Source organism: Ranitomeya variabilis, chromosome 7, assembly GCF_051348905.1.
Source record: "Ranitomeya variabilis isolate aRanVar5 chromosome 7, aRanVar5.hap1, whole genome shotgun sequence".
Classification (NCBI taxonomy): Eukaryota; Metazoa; Chordata; class Amphibia; order Anura; family Dendrobatidae; genus Ranitomeya; species Ranitomeya variabilis.
In genome coordinates, this window is record NC_135238.1 from 244,352,439 (window position 1) to 244,360,008 (window position 7,570).

General features: G+C 48.1%; 1 protein-coding gene across 1 annotated transcript in view; it reads right to left on the reverse strand.

The window, feature by feature from the left end:
- Positions 1-7,368, reverse strand: part of STEAP3 (STEAP3 metalloreductase) — a 196,029-nt gene extending 188,661 nt beyond the window's left edge. Inside the window, exon 1 of the mRNA XM_077273416.1 lies at positions 7,312-7,368. The gene's annotated coding sequence lies outside the window, so the exon portion shown is untranslated. The remainder of the gene's footprint in view (positions 1-7,311) is intronic.
- Between the last annotated feature and the right edge of the window lie 202 nt (positions 7,369-7,570).

Here is a 7,570-nt window from a genome sequence, read left to right on the forward strand (position 1 = left end):
CTTGTACTGTATAATTTACATGATGTACTAGTGCTTGGTCTGCCATGGTTACAAACTCATAATCCTGTCCTGGACTGGAAAACAATGTCTGTGCTAAGCTGGGGATGTCAGGGGGTTCATGATGATGCACCTCCGATTTCAATCGCTTCATCGACTCCTTCGGAGATCCCTGCGTTTTTGTCAGATTATAAGGATGTTTTTGAGGAGCCTAAGCTCAATTCGCTCCCTCCTCATAGAGAGTGTGACTGTGCTATAGAATTGATTCCTGGCAGTAAGTTCCCTAAGGGTCGTTTATTTAATCTGTCACTGCCAGAGCATACTGCTATGCGGAATTATATTAAGGAGTCCTTGGAAAAGGACATATTCGTCCATCTTTGTCCCCTCTGGGAGCAGGTTTTTTTTTCGTGGCAAAAAAAGATGGTTCCCTGAGGCCTTGTATAGATTATCGCCTTCTGAATAAGATTACAGTCAAATACCAGTATCCATTGCCATTATTTACTGATTTGTTTGCTCGCATTAAGGGGGCTAGGTGGTTCACTAAAATAGATCTTCGTGGTGCGTATAATCTGGTGCGGATAAAACAGGGTGATGAGTGGAAAACCGCATTTAATACGCCTGAGGGCCATTTTGAGTATTTGGTAATGCCTTTTGGACTCTCCAATGCTCCGTCAGTCTTTCAGTCCTTTATGCACAATATTCTCCGTGAATATCTGGATAAGTTTATGATTGTGTATTTGGATGATATTTTGGTGTTTTCTGATGACTGGGAGTCTCATGTTCTACAGGTCAGGAAGGTGTTTCAGGTTTTGCGGGCCAATTCTCTGTTTGTGAAGGGCTCAAAGTGTCTCTTCGGAGTCCAGAAGATTTCTTTTTTGGGGTACATTTTTTCTCCTTCTACTATTGAGATGGATCCCGTTAAGGTTCAGGCTATTTGTGACTGGACACAACCTACATCTGTTAAGAGCCTTCAGAAGTTCTTGGGGTTTGCTAATTTTTATCGTCGGTTCATTGCTAATTTTTCCAGTATTGTTAAACCTTTGACTGATTTGACTAAAAAGGGTGCTGATGTTGCTGATTGGTCTCCTGCGGCCCTGGAGGCCTTTCGGGAACTTAAGCGCCGGTTTTCTTCTGCTCCTGTGTTGTGTCAACCAGATGTGTCACTTCCTTTTCAGGTGGAGGTTGATGCTTCCGAGATTGGAGCGGGGGCGGTTTTGTCACAGAGAAGTTCTAATGGCTCGGTGACAAAGCCATGTGCTTTCTTCTCTAGAAAATTCTCGCCCGCCGAGCGCAATTATGATGTGGGTAATCGGGAGCTTTTGGCCATGAAGTGGGCATTTGAGGAGTGGCGTCATTGGCTTGAGGGTGCTAAACATCGCGTGGTGGTCTTGACTGATCACAAGAATCTCATTTACCTTGAGTCTGCCAGGCGTTTGAATCCTAGACAGGCTCGTTGGTCATTATTTTTTTCTCGTTTCAATTTTGTGGTTTCATACCTGCCAGGTTCAAAGAATGTGAAGGCAGATGCTCTTTCCAGGAGTTTTGTGCCTGATTCTCCTGGAGACACTGGGCCTGCTGGTATCCTTAGGGATGGGGTAATATTGTCCGCCGTATCCCCAGACTTGCGACGCGCATTGCAGGAGTTTCAGGTGGATAAACCGGATCGATGTCCACCAGAAAGACTGTTTGTTCCGGATGATTGGACCAGTAGAGTCATCTCCGAGGTCCATTCTTCTGTGTTGGCTGGTCATCCTGGAATATTTGGTACTAGAGACTTGGTGGCCAGGTCTTTTTGGTGGCCTTCCTTATCTAGGGATGTGCGTACCTTTGTGCAGTCTTGTGAAGTGTGTGCTCGAGCTAAGCCTTGCTGTTCACGGGCTAGTGGGTTGTTGTTATCTTTGCCCATCCCGAAGAGGCCTTGGACGCACATTTCCATGGATTTTATTTCTGATCTCCCGGTTTCACAGAAAATGTCCGTTATCTGGGTTGTGTGTGACCGCTTTTCTAAGATGGTTCATTTGGTGCCCTTGCCTAAGTTACCCTCCTCCTCTGAGTTGGTCCCTTTGTTTTTTCAGAACGTGGTTCGTTTGCATGGGATTCCGGAGAATATCGTTTCTGACAGGGGATCCCAGTTTGTGTCTAGATTTTGGCGGACGTTTTGTGCCAAGATGGGCATTGATTTGTCTTTCTCGTCTGCATTCCATCCTCAGACGAATGGCCAGACGGAGCGAACTAATCAGACCTTGGAAACTTATTTGAGGTGTTTTGTTTCTGCTGATCAGGATGACTGGGTTGCTTTTTTGCCACTGGCCAAATTTGCTCTTAATAATCGGGCTAGTTCTGCCACGTTGGTCTCTCCTTTTTTTTGTAATTCGGGGTTTCATCCTCGTTTTTCCTCTGGTCAGGGGGAATCTTCGGATTGTCCTGGAGTAGACGTGGTGGTGGACAGGCTACATCAGATTTGGAATCAGGTGGTGGACAATTTGAAGTTATCTCAGGAGAAGACTCAGCAGTTTGCTAATCGCCGTCACCGCGTGGGTCCCCGACTTCTTGTTGGGGACTTGGTGTGGTTGTCTTCTCGTTTTGTCCCTATGAAGGTCTCTTCTCCTAAGTTCAAGCCTCGGTTCATCGGTCCTTATAGGATCTCGGAGATTCTTAACCCTGTATCTTTTCGTTTGGATCTCCCAGCATCGTTTGCTATTCATAATGTGTTCCATCGGTCGTTGTTGCGGAGGTATGAGGTGCCCGTTGTTCCTTCGGTCGAGCCTCCTGCTCCGGTGCTGGTGGAGGGAGAATTGGAGTATGTTGTTGAAAAGATCTTGGATTCTCGTGTTTCCAGACGCAAACTCCAGTATTTGGTTAAGTGGAAGGGTTATGGTCAGGAGGATAATTCCTGGGTGGTCGCCTCCGATGTTCACGCGACTGATTTTGTCCGCGCCTTCCATAGAGCTCACCCTGATCGCCCTGGGGGTTCTCGTGAGGGTTCGGTGACCCCTCCTCAAGGGGGGGGGTACTGTTGTGGATTCTGTTGGTGGGCTCCCTCTGGTGGTTACTGCTGGTACTGGGTGACTTTGGTGGGTTGCGGCCTTTGGTTTCCACCTGTCCATCAGAGGCTGGGTGTTTCCTATTTTACCTGGCCTTTCTGTCATTTCCCTTGCCGGCTATCAATGTGTTCAGATGTGCTCTGTTTGGTTCCTGCCTACCTGCTCCCAGATCTTTCAGGATAAGCTAAGTGCTGATTTTCAGTTGTTTGGTTTTTGGTCCAGCTTGCTTAGAATGTCTCTATGCTAGCTGGTTGCTCTAGTGGACTGAGGTTCTCCCCATGTGCCATGAGTTGGCACATGGGTTCTTGTAATCTCAGGATGGTTTTTTTGATTAGGGTTTTTTGCTGACCGCTCAGTCCCCTTTTGTATCATTCTGCTTTCTAGTTTTTAGCGGGCCTCTATTTGCTAAAGCTATATACATCATCTCTATGTGTGTGCCTTCCTCTCATTTCACCGTCAATACATGTGGGGGGCAACTATACCTTTGGGGTTAATTCCTCTGGAGGCAAGTGAGGTCTTGTTTTCTCTGCAGTACTAGTTAGCTCTTAGGCTGGTGCGTGGCGTCTAGAACCAACGTAGGCACGCTCCCTGGCTATCTCTAGTTGCGTTTGTCAGGCGTAGGGCAGCGGTCAGCCCAGGTTCCATCACCCTAGAGCTCGTCCGATATTTTGTTATACTTTGCTTGTCCTGTGCTATCCCTAGCCATTGGGGATTCATGACACACACCCACATACACTTCACACTCCGGCCACCAGGGGGAGGTGGTTCTATCTATTAGGCCACTCCTCACACTTGGGTAAAACTGGGGGGTTGGACAGGAAGTTAGGGAGAAAGGAGCTGGGAAGAGCTCGAGAGAGGACCTGTCAGAGGTGGGATCCTGGCAGAGCCCTAGTGAACAAGAAAGAACGTTACGGAGCCGTGCCTGTGCTTACAGTGGCAGTCTCCTAGGAAAGGACAAGAAGCGAGGGGTATTGTGAAGGAGTGAGAAACGGGAATACAGCGCAGAGGTGATAGGACCAGAAGGAGTCGTTCTGTAAGATCGAGGCAACATCCTTCTGAAGCGCAAAGTCACGGTGGCCGGAACGCCGAGAAAGTAAGAGACTTTAAGCATTACTTCAAACCACGGCCGGACAGCCAATTATAGGTTGGCTGTCTCACTTAAACACCTAAGCAGACAACGGAGGCAGCTGTGGGAGAGGGGCGTCACTAGGGTCCCGGAAGAACTCCAGGCCTACCCCGTCATACGGGTGCGTCCTAACCATATCATCTGGGGGACGTAGAGAACGAACATCAGAGACAGACAGAATCAGTTGTGAGGACTATCCCGGGGTGCTCAGCAGGGAAGGACTACAACACACAGGCGCTAGAAGGTAGACGCTGATTCCCACCTGCAAAGGGAACTCCGGATGTGCCTTTGGACCGGCCGGTCTCAGCCAGCCCTGTTAACAGTACTTTGGATTGAGTATCTCGAAACCTGAAGTAAAGAGGTAAAGAGACTGCAACCTTGTGTCCTCGTTATTCATCGCACCCTGCACCACACATCATCACTCTCAACTTTTATTGGACGCCCCTCAGCAGGGTCACGGACCGGGTCTAGCCACCGTGACAATCCCCGAATCGAGACAGAGAGGCCCGGTACCGGGTACCCCTTGGCCCTGCGACAGTGGGGACGATCCACTACCATCAGCAACACACTACGTCGCCAGGGACTCAGATCCTGCAGTGCCAAACGTGTCCCCCTGCTTAAGCCAGTACATGTTCGGACCCATCTGAAGTTTGCTAGAAAGCATTTGGATTATTTTGTTAGAAACAAAACTCGTCGTGTTTGGAGGAGACGGAATGCTGAGTTGCATCCAAAGAACACCATACCTACTGTGAAGCATGGGGGTGGCAACATCATGCTTTGGGGCTATTTCTCTGCAAAAGGACCAGAATGACTGAGCTGTGTACATGAAAGAATGAATGGGGCCATGTATCGTGAGATTTTGAGTGCAAACCTTCCATCAGCAAGGGCATTGAAGATGAAACGTGGATGTGTCTTTCAGCATGATAATGATCCCAAGCACACCGCCAGGGCAATGAAGGAGTGGCTTCGTAAGAAGCATTTCAAGGTCCTGGAGTGGCCTAGCCAGTCTCCAGATCTCAACCCTATAGAAAACCTTTGGAGGGAGTTGAAAGTCCGTGTTGCCCAGTGGCAGGCCCAAAACATCACTGCTCTAGAGGAGATCTGCATGGAGGAATGGGCCAACATACCAACAACAGTGTGTGCCCACCTTGTGAAGACTTACAGAAAACGTTTGACCTCTGTCCTTGCCAAGAAAGGATATATAACAAAATATTGAGATGAACTTTTGTTAATGACCAAATACTGATTTTCCACAATAATTTGCAAAATAAATCTTCCAAATCAGACACGGTGATTTTCTGGATTTGTTTTCTCATTGTGACTCTTATAGTTGTGGTCTACCCATGATGGCAATTACAGGCCGCTCTTTTTAAGTGGGAGAACTTGTACAATTGGTCACTGACTAAATACTTTTTTTTACACACTGTATATGCTGCATATAAAACACTGTAACACAACTAAGTCAAATACATCCGCAGCGCCCCAGAGTCCTGGTTGTTGCAGTGATGTCGTTCTTCCACCAGGGGGAGTGATATTACGTCTGATGGCAATAAAGGAGATCTTCCTACCTGGTATCACAAACCATACACCACACTTCACACTCCAATCCACCAGGGGGAGCCTTGCTCCTATCTACTAGGGCACTCCTCACAGAAGGGTAAAACTGGTGGGCTGGATAGAAAGTTAGAGAGACGCTGGCTGGGCTTTGCCCAGGCAACACCTGTCAGGCAGACAGGGGGAGAAGGAGGAACATCTGAGCTGCAGACAGAGGGTCCCTGTCAGGGGTGGGATCCTGACAGAGGCCTAGCGAGACAGACAGACACGGAGCTGCGCCTGCCCCACGTGCGGCAGCATCCTAAGAAAGGACACGAAGAGAATTGTGTTGTAGAGGGTGAGACACGAAGTCACAGCACAAGGAGAAAACACCGGGAGGAGTTCGGCCCTGAAATAGGCTGCCTCCTTCTGAGGCGCGTAGCCGGTGGCCGGAACACCGAGGGAGCAACTGTCTCCAAGCCTTGCTCCAGAGACCGGCAGGACAGTCAATTCCAAGTTGGCTGCCCGACCTTATTACCTAGGAGACACGGTGGCAACTTGTGGGGGCCAGGGTCTCTAGGGTCCCTGTAAAAAGCCTCAGGCCATCAGTCATACGGGTTTGTCCTATCCTTAACATCTGGGGGACAGAGAGGAAGAAATAACATCTAGAACATCTACAAGAGTTGTGAGGACCTTACCGAGAAGCTCAGCAGTAAGGTACTACAACACACAGGCGCTAGAGGAAGGCTACTGATTTCCACCTGGATAAGAGAACTCTGGATTTGCCTTCGGACCGTCCGGACTCTGCCTGCCCTGTGATCTGTACTCTGGGCTGTGGACGCTGAAGCCTTCAGTAACGGTAAAGAGACTGCAACCTTGTGTCCTCGTTATTCACTGCGCCTCACATCGTCCACCATCACTATCTACACTTCTGGGAAGCCCTGGGGACACACTTCACCTGTGGGAAGGTACACCATCTAGCTGCCATAATATCACCCCTCACAGCAGCGTCGGTCACCCTGACCAAATACCACAGGTGGCGTCACGAACACTTCCCCTTTAAAGACCTTTCCCAAAACCATAAAAACTCTTCTTTACTGGACGCCCCTCAAAGGGCCACGGACCGGGTCAGGCCACCGTGACATCCCCCGAAGCGAAGGACCCGGTGCCGAGTACCCCATTGCCCTTGCGTGGGGGCGCTCCACATCCATATGGAAATACACCAAAGCTTACTACATATTAATGATCATAAGAGAGATTACTAACAATAACAGATGACATCGGAATCACAAGTGTGAATGAGCCCTTATACAAAGGATTGGTGTTGCGCATTAATTTTGTCTGTTCCCCTAGAACAGAAAAGACAAATGGAACTCCATAATACAAATATGCAACAGTTCTTACAGATCTGATAGATGTGCCCCAAACATCAGAAGGGCGGTTCCATGGTAACCATGGTAACATGGTAATAATGGCTGCAGACCCTTCTTTGAAGGCACAATAAGGAGTGAATGTAGATTGTACAGTAAACTATTCTCAATAGATTTCAACAGTTTGATTTTTTAACAATAAAATTAACTACAAATTACAGAGTTATCACTGGTAACTTACGTTACACAAAAAGGAAAGGCGAGTGTCCATGTCGTGAGTCTGCCAAATGTTCTGTTCTGGTAAACGGGAGAAGCAGGAGATTATTGTATGAAGACACCGGAGTCCCAGCAATTCGAACACATTTATTTTAACCTCTCAAGTTAAATGCAACAGTTTTTATTACAAGAAATGTAGATAACTGACGTTACAAAGCAAAGAACGTGTTCCGCGTTGTCAGTGCTCATATCTGAGAAGGCGACAAAGCACATTATGCTGTGAA